Source organism: Zingiber officinale, chromosome 2B (genome assembly GCF_018446385.1).
Source record: "Zingiber officinale cultivar Zhangliang chromosome 2B, Zo_v1.1, whole genome shotgun sequence".
Lineage (NCBI taxonomy): Eukaryota > Viridiplantae > Streptophyta > Magnoliopsida > Zingiberales > Zingiberaceae > Zingiber > Zingiber officinale.
The window spans coordinates 19,882,376-19,896,477 of record NC_055989.1 but is presented as its reverse complement, the minus strand read 5'-3'; the positions used below and the strand labels follow the sequence as shown (position 1 = coordinate 19,896,477).

The following is a 14,102-nucleotide window of genomic DNA, read 5'->3' as shown; positions in this document are numbered from 1 at the left end:
TCAACTATTCAAGCTCAAGTAAAGTGAAAGTAAGATCCTTAAGGTTAAGCCAAAACTCAAACTTATCTCCATACAATTCTTAGCTCACATCATGCAACTTAAGATAGAGAAAAGAGGTACACTAAACATACTAGCATCATTTACAACATCATGAATCAAGATATAAACGTGCTAACCATTTTACTTTTAGACAAGTAAGCATATAAGTGAGGATCGATGTTCTCAATATGAATGTCACAAAACACTTCAAAAGACAGTCAAATGACAATAAAAAATAAACCAAACAAGCATAACAAAAGCAAGACAAAAATAAACAAAATGCATAAAACTGAAAATACAAAAATTTCAGGTTGCAACCCCCCCCCCCCCCCAACTAAAACTTTTCATCGTCCCGATGAAATCAATATGGTGGTGGAGGAGGAGGTGGAGGTCTATGTGGACGACCAATAGGAAAACCTAGAGTCTCACTCGGGAACTTATGATATTTATAGAGGACATTAACTTGTTGACTAGTAATACTCATACCCTGCATGAATTCTCTCATCCTAGCTTGACCAATATCATAGTCCTGAACAAACTCGGCCACTTGACCTTGAAAATTTCTCATAAACTGAAAATGATCTTGTACCTCTCTAAACTGATCATCTGATAAAGAAAAGTGACCCTCCAACATCACACGTTGGGCCTCTTTCTTCTCATGAAGCGAGTCTAGAGATGCATGAAAATCAAAAAAATCAAATCTGGAATGACCCGTACCATATGCAAAATAATGGCCAGCAGATTCCGGATGTCCGAAAGGCTGCGGGTGTCCAAATGATGAGGGCTCAAGGTGGGGCTCAGTGTCTCCAAATAAAGAAGGGAAATTCTCAGGATCAACATCAGTGATCACCCAATTAGCAAGGTTGCAAACAAGAGTCTATTCGGGATAGGGAAGGGGTAGTGGGAAACCATTCCTTCTAGGTAAAGTAAAACCATTCTCATCCCGACAAATCATTTTCATAGCAAGACATGCATCAATATCGATCATGTTATTGTCATGAATGATCTCTAGCTCATCAATATCATAGCCCAAATTTATAGCTACTTGAGTAATCAAACCATCAAAAATAATCGATCCTGAGGATGCCTTCCCAACTCTCACCAAGGTTTGCAAAAAATGGAAACCAGAATCAAAATCAACCTTATGTAACATAGTCCACAAAGCATAAAGTTCCACTTTCCTAACAACTCCATCGCTTTCCCCTCTACCAAAAATAGTTTTACTTATAACTTGATCTAAGTACCTAAATATGGGGTTTTGCATATGGGAAGCTTTAGCTCTAGAGGGCTCATAAGATTGATCCAAACTAGTAATCGAATTCCAAAAATTATTCCAATTGAATCTAGAGTCAAACCTGTGAGAGCTACCGGTAGATAATCCAAAATAATTATTGAAGTCACTAAACGTCCACTGAAATTCTTGATTCATTAATCTAAAAATTATTTTGCCAATGTAATCATCTTCATTAGAAAAGTGAACATCTAATGAACTCAAAAATTCAAGTATAATATGAGGATATATAGATAAATGTGTGTACATGATATCATTCCAATCAAGGGATTCAATTATCCAATCAACATTATCTCTAATCCCTAGAATATTTAAAACAGTTGGATCTATGTACCGTGTACACACAATCTTTCTATTGACAAGAATATCAAATCTAGACTTTTGATCTTCATTTCTAAAAATGATATTGAATTCATTATCAATACCTTCATCATGTGAAATCCTCTTTCCTTTGCCCTTTGTGGCCCTTTTCTATCCCTTTTCTTTTGTTGGCTTCCTTCCTCCGCTTGATCCACTGCTTCCCTTACGAAGTTTCTTCAAAAGATTAGACATATTGTCAAGTTCAAATAGGGAAAGGTTTTTGTTTTGTTGGAAAAGCATGATCTTGCAAGAATAGATCTTGAAAAGTGAAAAGAAGTTATAGATCTTGATGAAGTTTATGGAGAAAAAAATGAGTTTGAAATCTAGATCTGAGAAGTTGAGAAGAAGGGTTGAAGATGAGAAGAGTTTGGGAGAAAGAAGCAGTTGGGGATGTGGCTGACACGGCCTAGACACGGCCCGACCATGTCTTATAGACACGACCAAGGTCGAACTGCTCCGCACAACCGTGTAGATCTACACGGCCCAAGGTTTCTCCTTCTCGAGTATGTCCATGCGACCGTGTCAATTGACACGGGCTTTGCATTCTCCTTCCCGGCTTGATTCACACAGTCGTGTGCCGTACACGGCCGTATCCTTCTTATTCTCGGGAATTTCTACACAAGCGTGTCAATTTACACGGGCAGTGCAGCCTTCCACTTGGGTATACTCACACAGCTAGTGTGTGGTACACGGTCGAGCAATTATTCTTCTCTGGAATCTTCACACGGTCGTGTCTGGTACACAACCGAGTACATCTCTTCCTCGAGTAAGTTCACACGGCCAGTGTGTGGTACACGGTCGAATACTTCTCCTTTGTAAACTTAACACGGTCGTGTCTGGTACACGGTCGAGCTCTGTTTATCTCGACACTGATGATTTTCCTCCTTTACGACTTCTCCAATGCTTCCATGCCCATGAAGAAATCATGGCCATCTCATGGATTCGAAACTCAACCTGAAAACAAAAATTAACAACAAACATAAAAGCACTAATTAATGAAAAAGACAATTACAAGTTAAATCTAATCTAAAAGAACCCTTGGGTTGCCTCCCAAGAAGCGCTTATTTAAGGTCATTAGCTCGACTGGTCTCCTTGATTTTCTTCTCATTTTCTTGCCCTCGTAGGGCAGATATCCTTTTCATTTTTTGATGGGAGGCCTTCTCCCCATGCTTGCCAGATCGTGTCCTTCATCCGGCGGCCTCCCATGAGGATGAAAATTCCAATCCTCTAATTTGTAAGTGTCCACCCCATTGTAGACACTCACTAAAAGAGAAGAGACATGGTTAGAAGAATTTGATAAATCATATTCCAACCTTTTCTTACCAATTACCAATGTAAGTTTATGATTTTTAACATCAATTATAGCTCCAGCTATAACAATGAAGGGTCTTCCTAATATAATCAGAATTTTTGGGTCTTCTTCCATGCCAAGTACCACAAAATCTGTGGGAATAATGATCCCACCAACTTCTACCGACACATCCTCTATAATACCCATAGGGTACCTGCAAGAATCATAAGCTAATTGCAGTGTCATGGTAGTAAGTTTAAAGTTTTTGAGACCTAACTTATTATAAATTGAATACGGAATGATGCTAACACTCGTCCCTAAATCACAAAAAGTTTTTTCTATAAATTCAAAACCTATAGTGCAAGGTATATAAAAACTTCCTGGAGCTTTGAGCTTCGGGGAAGTGTTCTTCTCGAATAAAGCGCTACATTCCTCGATAAGTGATATGGTCTCGATGTCTCCTTTCCTCCTCTTGTTGGACATGATGTCTTTCAGGAATTTGGTAAACTTTGGCATTTGTTGAATGACATCAATTAGAGGAACCTCCACACAAATATCTTTAACTTTATCTAGAAATCTGCCAAATTCTTCATCCTTTTTCAGCATGCCTAATCTTTGAGGAAAAGGGACTACTTGACTTTGTGGGTTAAGTGGAAGAGTCTCTTCAACCTTATTGGTACTCTCCTCTTCATCTTGAATCTGAATTGGTTCAAGTGTTGGAGGAGAGAGTTTTTCTTTAATTTTCATCACTTTTAGAGTAGTCACTTGAGGATCACTCAAGGTCCATCCGCTTCTAAGTTCTATTCTATTACAGTGTTCCATGGGGTTTACATCAGGCTTTCCTGGAAACTATCCTGGCGCTCTTGAAGATGATGAAGCTACCTAGGCAATTTGACTATCTTGAATTTTCTGGTGCTTTTCTGAATGATCAATTCTTTGAGTTAACACCTTTAATTCTTGCTTCATTTCATTTTGACTCAAGATGAGCTCTTCAATCATTTTCTCTAATCTAGAGATTTGATTTCTCTGAGAAGGATGTTGTTGAAAATTTTGTTGCCCAGGCTGGAAACTTGGTCTAGCCCCCATAGATAGTCCTTGTTCTTGATTATTTCTATAAGAGAAATTTGGATGATTCTTTCACCTAGGGTTGTATGTATTTGAATATGAATTGTTCTGTCTCTGATTGTAACTAATGATGGCATCACACTGCTCAAGTTGATTAATTTGTGCAGAAATAGCTACTAAAGGACATGAGTCTTGACCATGATCAGAACTTCCACATGTTTCACAACAACATACTATGGCATTGATCGTGCTAGTATTTATTCCCATATTTTCCAACTTCTTTGTAAGAGCATCCAGTTTTACAGATATTATAGTAATTACATCCACATCAAATTTTCTTGATGCTTTAGTTGAGTTTGAAAATGAATAGCCTCCACTTCTTTTTGTGACTCATTGATGATGGTTTTGTGCTACACTTTCAATAATATCTTCGGCTTCATCCAAACTTTTATTCATAAGTGCCCCTCCAACAGCAGAGTCTAAGGACACCTTAGTATGATAATTGATACCATTATAGAATGTATGCAACACCAGCCACTTCTCCAATCCATGATGTGGGCATTGTCTGAGCATGTTATTGTATCTATCCCATGCTTCAAATAAGGATTATGAATCTGATTGTCTGAAGCTTGCAATAAGATTTCTCATATGAGCAGTCTTGCTTGGAGGATAGAATTAAGCAAGGAATTATTGCTCACATTATTCCTAAGTGGTAATGTTATTTGCTAGTAGTGAATTTAGCCATTGCTTGGCTCTATCTCTTAAAGAAAACCCAAACAATAATAATCTCACGGCTTCAGATGGAACACCATTCATCTTCATAGTTCCACAGATTTCATAAAAAAACTTCTAAATGTTGATTACGATCTTTATGTGGTCCACCCCCAAATTGATTATGTTGGACCATACTGATTATCGCAGGCTTGATCTCAAAATTATTAGCTTCAACAGAGGGTCTTGTGGTGCTAGAACGAAATCCTCTGGCATAAGGTGCTGCGTAATCTTTAAGCGGTTTGTTTGCCATATTTGAATGTACTTGTTCTTCTGAATGTCTTTGCAAGGTTTTCCTTTTATGAAAGGTTTTATCAATTTTGGGATCAAAAGGTAGCAGATCACCTACAAAGTTAGATCTTCGCATACAAGAACAAGATTACAGAATTTGATTCATAAACAAAAAGAACAAAGAATGCAAAGAAAAATTACAGAATAGAATTACAAAACTAGTTACAAGTTAGATGTAAGAAAAGCAAAGAAAAGTTTAGTCTAACTCAAATGATAATCTCTAATGTTATAGACGCAGGCCCCGACAACGACGTTAAAAACTTGTTACTCAACCATAAGTGCACGGTTTCATCATCAGTAATAAAAATATATCGTATCCACAGGGACTGGTTATAACCACTAAAGATATCTCAAAGAGAATTAGCTAAACAATCAACTAGGAATTACACAGACTAAGAAGCAACTAGAAAATAGAAATAGAAAAGTAATGCAGAAACTAGGTTTTATAAAAGTTCTAAGAGATTTGGTTTCTTTGTGATACTTATCAATGTAATATGATTTTACCAATTATATCCTCAATTGTCATGCATTTGTAAGAAGTTTTCGGTTATCTCCTACAGAAAACACCGGCAAGGGACTTATATCTACACCTTAAGCAATTAAATAGTTATGATCCCTATGAAGTCCGTTAACGGGGCAGCCCTGTCACGACGCCCCTCAATCATACAACATAGAAACACATCACTAATCAATTCACATCAAGATATAGGGAACAACTCATCTATCGATCTCACTTCTTTGTAGATTCTTGCTTCACCCTTCAAGGTGATTCTCAAGATGTCCATTAACGGGGCAGCCCTGACACGACGCCCCTCGGTCATACAATCTAGAGAATTCCTCTACAAGATCTATAAGTAATACAAACATCCAATCAAGAATGATAATTAAATCCAAACACAACAATCCATACAAGATTGAATTGATACAAAACATAACAACATCATTGAAACAAGAAGTTGGCAAATCCATGAAATCTTACATCACAAATACTCCCTCCATCTTAGAACAAGAAGATCTACTCCATGAAACAAAGGAAAAGATTTGAAGACAAGAAGATCTTAAATATTTCAATCAAATCAAGAAGATAGAAAAGAAATGCTTATCTAAAGACGACGAGTAATCTTCGGAACCAATCCTTGCTACCTGAATCGAATCAGGAATGGAGACGTCTTTAGATCACCGGATTGACACCCAAAATATGGGAAAAAGCCTTCAGATTTGATCTCCCCAAAGGGAGAGCCTCCCCTTTGAAAGAGGAAGAAACCCTTTATATAGAACAGGGGGTTTGGGCGCCACATGGACCGTGTCACGGCTGTGTGGACCTCACATGACCTCAACTGCTTAGCTCTCGGCTAGAGTCACACGACCGTGTGAGATTCACACGGTCGTGACATGCTTTGCCTCTGGACGGCTCACACGGCCATGTGGTACACACGGCCGTGCCAATCTTGGCCTCTGGAAAGGTTGCACGGTTGTGTGGTACACACAGCTTGGCAATGCTTGGCCTCTGGAAGGGTTGCACGGTCGTGTAGATCTACACGGTCGTATTATGATTCTGCTTCAAAAGTGGCACGACCATGTGAAACCACACGACCATGTCAACCCCCTCTTCTGCTAATGCTGCACGCCCGGTCTGCTCCACATGACTAAGACCATTGTCCTTCTTGTTCCTTTGACATGGTCGTGTGACCATGTGTTTTGGTGTTTGGGCAAAGAGTTTAAGTTAGGTTCACCCTTATATTTGATATGTGTATATGAGTGTGCAGGTTTGCAGAATACACATATGACTCAGGTTGATGGCTTCAGGTTCGGTGAAGGATGAAGCATTTGAGAGACCATGGACAAGGCAATAAGGACAAGGGCTGAGAAAAGCGTCTTCGAGGCATACCCGAAGGATGACATTGGGGATGAGCCGCAGGCTTGGATGCATCCGAGGGACGAGAGCCAAAGGAAGTAAACTTGAAGGCTAAAGGTCAAGGCTGTAATGAAGGGTCAAGTGAGTCATGAGGGTACGACTGTATGAGAGATTATACTTAGGGTAAAATCCTAGATTTAGGGTTTACTATAGAAGTACTATAGCAATTACTGTAGCAGAACTATAGTAGTTACTGTAGTAGTCGACTAGTGTTTTCATTAGTCGACTGGTATAGTCGACTGGGAGTGAACAGAATACTTCTGTTCGCTCGACTAGTGTAGAGCAGTCGACTAGTACTTTTACCAGTCAACTGGTATCGAGCCGTTGGGATGTAATGATCGAATCTCCACAGAGGGTAGTCGGTTGGTAGGCGGGGTTTTCCAACTCGCGACCTATATAACCAAGCCTTGGGAGTTAGGTTAAGGTTGACGAAATTAGTGGTGGTAAACCCTAATTAGTAGTCTACTAGTTCTCAAGTGCTTGTGAGTGTTTTGGTGAGGTTTCTCCATCCACAAGGTGAAGGCGCTGGAATTCCATTCTGTTTCAATTTCCCTGTACAAAAATTATACAAGTACAGAACTTTTCCTAGCAACCCGCATGTTCGATCAGACATGTGTTTGATCAATCAAGAAAGTTCTTGACGGATCAAAGCACACCTTGATTGAAGTACAAGATCACTGGCCTCTTGTGTTGGTATTCAAAATCGATACAAAGAAAACTAAACTAATTACGCAGCGGAATCAAAGAACTAGTTGTACCTTTCCCTTGTAGCTAAAGACCTTTTGATCTTTTGCTGCATTCCTCTTCTCTTCTTAGACATCGTGTGGGTGACGATCTACCAAGATAACAAACACCCTTCCACTCGTTGTTTCCAAATCTCTGACCACTAAAGAAGCTCTAGGATGAGGCACCTTCTACTCTTCTTCTTCTTTTCCAAGCCGCTGGCCACCAAGGAGAAGAAGAGGCATCGACCACCAAGGAGAAGAAGAGGTGGCGCCGACCCTAATATGAGAAGAAGGTGGCGCCGGCCCTAGGTGGAGAAGAAGGTGGCGCCGACCCTAGGTGGAGGAGAAGGTGGCGCCAACCCTAGGTGGAGGAGAAGGTGGTGTCGGCCCTAGGAAAGGAGGTGATGTCGCCGACCCTAGGAGGAGGAGGTGGCGCCGCAAAAAACAACAACTACTACTCGTGGATGGGTGGATGCGAGGCTTTATATAGAGGCTACAACAGGGACCTAGAGAATAAATTGGTTTAGGCCTCCTGATGGACTTGGGCTTCTTGTGTTCCGCCCGAACACCCAACTCAAGTCCATCAATAATAACTCATACCACTAAAGGGTTATTATTGAACTACCACATCAATCACATATTACAATATGGGCTCCTTCTTATCATGAGTGCGTTAATATCCTTGTGTTTAAGACATCGTATGTCCTTTAATTAATTGAGTTACTGACAACCCAATTAGTTAATATCTGATTCCAAGAGTAGTATCACTCAACTTTATTATCATGCCGGACTAAGTCCACCTACAGAGTTTACATGATAATCCTTATGAGGTCCTTAAGGGGACATCATCAACCTAAATAATTAGGACACAGATTCTTTCTATAATCGACAATACACTATATAAACAATACTATTTCCCAACTCATTGGGCCTATTGATTTAACGAATAAATCTCACACATTGATAAGTTAAAGAAATAAATACTAAGTATACGTGCTTGTTATTATATAGTTATTAAGAGGACACACATCCATAATAACAGAGGTTCTGTTCTTTTATGTAGTCAGTACAAATCAAATAACCTCAAACGGTCCTGCTCAATACACACATAGTGTACTAGTGTAATTTTATAGTCAAGATAGACTAATACCAAATTACACTACAACCGTTCCAATAGTTTGCCTCAATCCATCTTGGTTGTGAGCTACTATTTATAATTTATAAGGAACCGATAACATGATCTTATGTGTGACATCACACACCATGTTATCTACAATATAAATTAAATGGACAACTACATTAACATATATATAAATATAAAATGCAAACATTTGACCAAGGTGATTCTCATTTCAAAATATTTCAAAACAAATGTTCATACAAAAGCTAGGCTTTTAGTATATATTCCAATAATCTCCCACTTATACTAAAAGACTATGCTGCCATAAATGTTGTCATACATCTGATTCTCATCGCCTCAACATGCCTATCAAAAGAACTCGCCGGAAGAGCCTTAGTTAAAGGATCTACTAGGTTATCTGTTGATGTAATCTTGACGACAACAACCTCTCCTCATTTTACGATGTCTCGTATCAAGTGGTACTTACGCTCAATGTGTTTACTTGCCTTATGGGCTCGTGGTTCCTTCGAGTTTGCTACTGCATCACTGTTGTCACAATAAATTATGATAACTTTGGGCAAACCAGGAATCACATCTAAGTCCATCAAGAAGTTTCTGAGCTATACAGCTTCTTTGGCTGCCTCAGAGGCTGCCACATACTCAGCTTCCATGGTGGAGTCTGAAATGTATTTCTGCTTAACACTCCTCCATGCTATGGCTCCACCTCCCAAAATAAACACATACCCCGAGGTTGATTTACTACTGTCCCTATCTGATTGGAAGTCCGAATCCGTGTAACCCATAGGGAGCAAATCATCTGCTTGGTAAACCAGCATATAATCTCTAGTCCTTTTCAGGTACTTTAATATATGCTTTACGACAGTCCAATGTCCCGGTCCTGGATTACATTAATATCTTCTAACCATGCCTACGACAAAATAGATATCTGATCTCGTACATAGCATCGCATACATTAGTCTTCCTACAACCGAAGCATAAGGAACTGCTTTCATCTCCTCTATCTCCTTTGGTGTCTCAAGACACATCTTTTTAGATAAAGGTACTCCATGCCTAAAAGATAGAAAACTTTTCTTGGAGTTTTGCATGCTAAAATGAGCTAGGATAATATCGATGTATGAAGCTTGGGATAAGCACAACATCCTTTTCTTGCGATTCCTTATTACTTTGATCCCAATAATATGTCCATATTCTCCCAAGTCCTTCATATCAAACTGCTTAGATATTCATACTCTTACGTCTGATAACACTTTGACATTGTTGCCAATGGGCAAAATGTCATCTACGTATAGTACAAGAAATACCACCACGTTTCTATCACTTTTCTTGTATACACAAGACTTATCTGGACACTGAATGAATCCATGAGACTGAATCATTTCATCCAACCGGATGTTCCAAGATCTTGAATCTTACTTCAGTTCATAAATGAACCGATTGAGCTTACATACAAGATGCTCTTTGCCCTTCGCAATGAATCCCTCTGGTTGCTTCATATAGATGTTTTCTTCAAGACTTCCGTTAAGGAAAGCTGTCTTGACATCCATTTGCCAAACCTCATAATCCATATGAGCAGCAATAGATAAAAGAATCTGGATAGACTTAAGCATGACTACCGGCGAAAAAGTTTCCTCATAATCGATTCTCTCTTTTTGAGTATACCCCTTCGCAATAAGCCTCACTTTAAAGGTTTTCACCTTCCCGTCTGTTTCTCTTTTCCTTTTGTAGACTCATTTACATCCAACGACTTTTATACCATTTGGTGGTTCTACAAGCTCCCATACCTGATTAGAATGCGTAGATTCTATTTCAGAGTTCATTGCACTTTGCCAAGATACTGCATCTTTATCTTGGAGTGCTTCATCATATGTCCAGGGATAAGCTTCATATTCACCAGGGATCAAGTCCGAAGACTCTCCCAAAAACATGAATCTTTCAGGTTGCCTAACAACCCTCCCACTACGATGAGGCACTACTTATAATTGTGCATCATTTGTGACACGTGTTGTAGTTCTTGTGGTATCTCATCTTGTACCATTGGTACTAAAGTAGAAGTGTCACACCCAAGGGTGATAAGTTTTGATGGGTTGTCCTTGAAAGAACTTTTAAACTTATCGAGTTTACTCTCATGATGTTCAACCCATCAAAACTTATCACCCTTGGGTGTGACATTTCCTTTTCCTTTGTAGACTTGGTTCGTGCCTGTTCTTAGTTACAGGTCAAGACTCACACTCTTGTCTTCTAGTTCCTAGGATTCTATCCATCGCTGTCTTGGGTTTCATCATATTTGTTGGTGGGGTTCATATCAGCTAGGAGGTGAAAGTCCTAGTAAGTAAAGCTAGGCTCAAGTGAGTGAAGCCAGAAGGTGAAAGTCCTAGTGACTGAAACTAGGCAGTAAAAGTTCTGGTGAGTGAAGCTAGATCCTAGTGAGTGAAGCTAGGTCCTAGTGAGTGAAGCTAGGAGATGAAAGTCTTAGTAAGTGAAGCTAGACTCTGGTGAGTGAAGCTAGAGGTGAAAGTCTTAGTGAGTGAAGCTAGACCCTAGTGAGTGAAGCTTGACAGTAAGAGTCCTAGTGCGTGAAGCTAGGTGGTGGAAGTCATAGTGAGTGAAGCTATGCAATGGAGATCCTAAGGAGTAAGTCTTAGGTGGTAAATTCTTGGATGCAGCCTAAGCATGAGGTCTAATAAGTCGAGTAGACTTATAGGAGTGCGGCTTGATCCTAAGGGATTGACCTTTAGGTAGTAGACTTGGAAGAAGGACCTTTAAATAAAAGGTAATCCTAGTAGGTTAGGTAGACTTACAAGAGTATAGCTTGATCCTAAGAAACTGACCCTTAGATGGCAGACTTAGAGAAGGGACCTCTAAGCAAAAGGTAAGCTTAGTAGGTTAGGTAGACTTACAAATATAAGTTAAGTTACTTTTTTATGTTTTGTATAGTTATTTTATAGGAACCTAGATCTAAAAGGAAAATATGTTAGTTAGAGCCCTAGAGCCAATCATTTGATGATTGTATGGACTCATGTATATCATATTTTTTGTATATTAATAAAGGCATTGGTTTTTGGTTATTATGCTTATTTGTATTAGTGTCAGATAAAATAAGTATAGTAACGTCCTTGAGTAGAACGTTCATACCTATATCAATCGATTAGTTGAATCGATAGTGAGATGATATAGGGAACACTACTCTAAATCATTCCTAGTCGAGTATTAACATTCAGGAACAATGTTAATACAATAAGACTAGCATGTAGGTCAGTTCGATGACTTGATCTCACAAGTCATGGATATAGAGATATCAAGCTGACACATGGGTATGCATTAGAGAATGTATACTGAATGACCCGCCATGAGAAAGTATCATGGATCGTTATATGAGTGTCATATACTTTCTCATGTGGCTATTAGTATGACTATTAGTCCTTAGACCTGAAGTCACCATGGATCCCTACATAAGGAGTTATGTACTTTAGTTTCGTCAAACGTCACCCGTAACTGAGTGGACTATAAAGGCGATTACTGGGTATATAACAAATTATGCAGAGGGATGTGAGTGATGTAGATGGGATCTATCCCTCCTATATGACGGGAGAGACATCGATATTCTTGATAGAGTGAGACCACGAAGTGTATGGCCATACCCAAATGAGTCAATATGAGATATTGAGCTCATTTAATTGAGTGAGTCTACTCGGAGTTCAAGATTTAGATTGGTCAGAGGATGACACGGTCTATGCCTCACATTGATCAATCTAGATGTCTAGGATAGAAGGACACTTGTCACATATTGTGAGGAGTCACAATTAGTAGTCACAAGGTGATGTTGGATCTCAACATTTCTTGTAACTTGGGTAGCAATGATGTATTGCTAGATGCCGCTCATTGCTTATGTTTTTAAAGGAGTTTATAACATTGCCAACGTTACAAGAACCTATTGGGTCACACACAAATAACATGTGCATGGAGATTAGGTTCATATGATGAACCAATAGGATTAGATTCATATGATGAATCAAAGATTGGATTCAAATTAGACTTATTGAGTTAGACTCAATTAGATTCAATTGTTGAATGAGTCTAATTTAAATTTGATTCATGAGTCAATTTATATTAATAAATTGAGATTCATTAAATTAAAATTGACTTGAATCAAAGCTTGGATTTAACTCAACTAGGAAGAGCATTGGTCAAGTTTGACTTAACCAAATAGAGGTTGACACATCAAGTTTTGACTTGATGAATTGACACATCATGAGGATGACTCATCCTACATGGCATGCCACATCATCCCCTTATATAATGGTGTGCCACCTCATGGAGGTTACACACCATTAATCCTCTTAATGTGGCCGACCACATTAATGTGGGGGTTACACATGTGGTGGCCGGCCACACTAAGTGAGGAGAGGGTTTCATTTGGTGGCAATTGAATGGTGTTCAATGCTTCTTCTTCCTTGGGTGCTTCTCCCTCTCTCTAGCTTGCTGATGGTCGTGGCTTCATGGTGGAGAAGAAGTGAGAGTTGATTCCAAGCAACTAGGTGGTGTGAAGGTCACAAAAGGAGAGTACCTAGAGGGGTGTGTGAGTTCCTTTTTCCCTTCTCTCCTTTCTCACCTTTTAGATCCAATCCGAGAGCCCTAGAAAGTGCTAGCACACTTGTGGGTTCTCCTCTCCATCTTTGAGTGGTAGAAGACCACTCATTGTTCGTGTGGATACCGCTAGAGAACCGTTCGCTTGACGGTCTCGAGATCCGGCTACCTTTGGACGTTGCGGGATTACGAAGGGCACGCATCAAGGGTAAATGTTTTTCCCTCGTAGATCTAAGAGTCGATCGTGTTTTAAACTCGTACTCGTATTTTTCGAAAGTTTTACCTTGCACGAGATCCGTGGCTTGGGCGATTCGGGGTTTTCGCGGCCCGAAAAATCCAACAGTGGTATCAGATCCACGTGCAAGGCTTGTACGAGTTTGTTTTTATTTTTATGAAAAATAAAACCTTCTGTGATTTTCTGTAAAAATTAGTTTTTTATGATTTTATGGGTAATTTTTCCGTAGAAGCGAAGCACAAGTGTCTCGGCACTTGTAGGCTTCGGCTACCAGAAAGATCTTTCAAAACCGGCTTCATTTCGCCCCAAATCCGTTTGGGACAGCGGGCTTGGGTGCCATTAGATCGCAAAGGAGCAACTCACGATGGTTAGATCGTGGGTAGGGGTACTGCCC

General features: G+C 39.5%; 1 non-coding gene across 1 annotated transcript; it reads left to right on the top strand.

Annotated features, from left to right (window-relative positions):
* The first annotated feature begins 4,590 nt into the window (after nt 1-4,590).
* LOC122049856 lies at nt 4,591-4,697 on the top strand. Its single transcript, XR_006131110.1, has one exon. It is a non-coding gene; the product is annotated as a small nucleolar RNA R71 (small nucleolar RNA).
* The last annotated feature ends 9,405 nt before the right edge of the window (nt 4,698-14,102 follow it).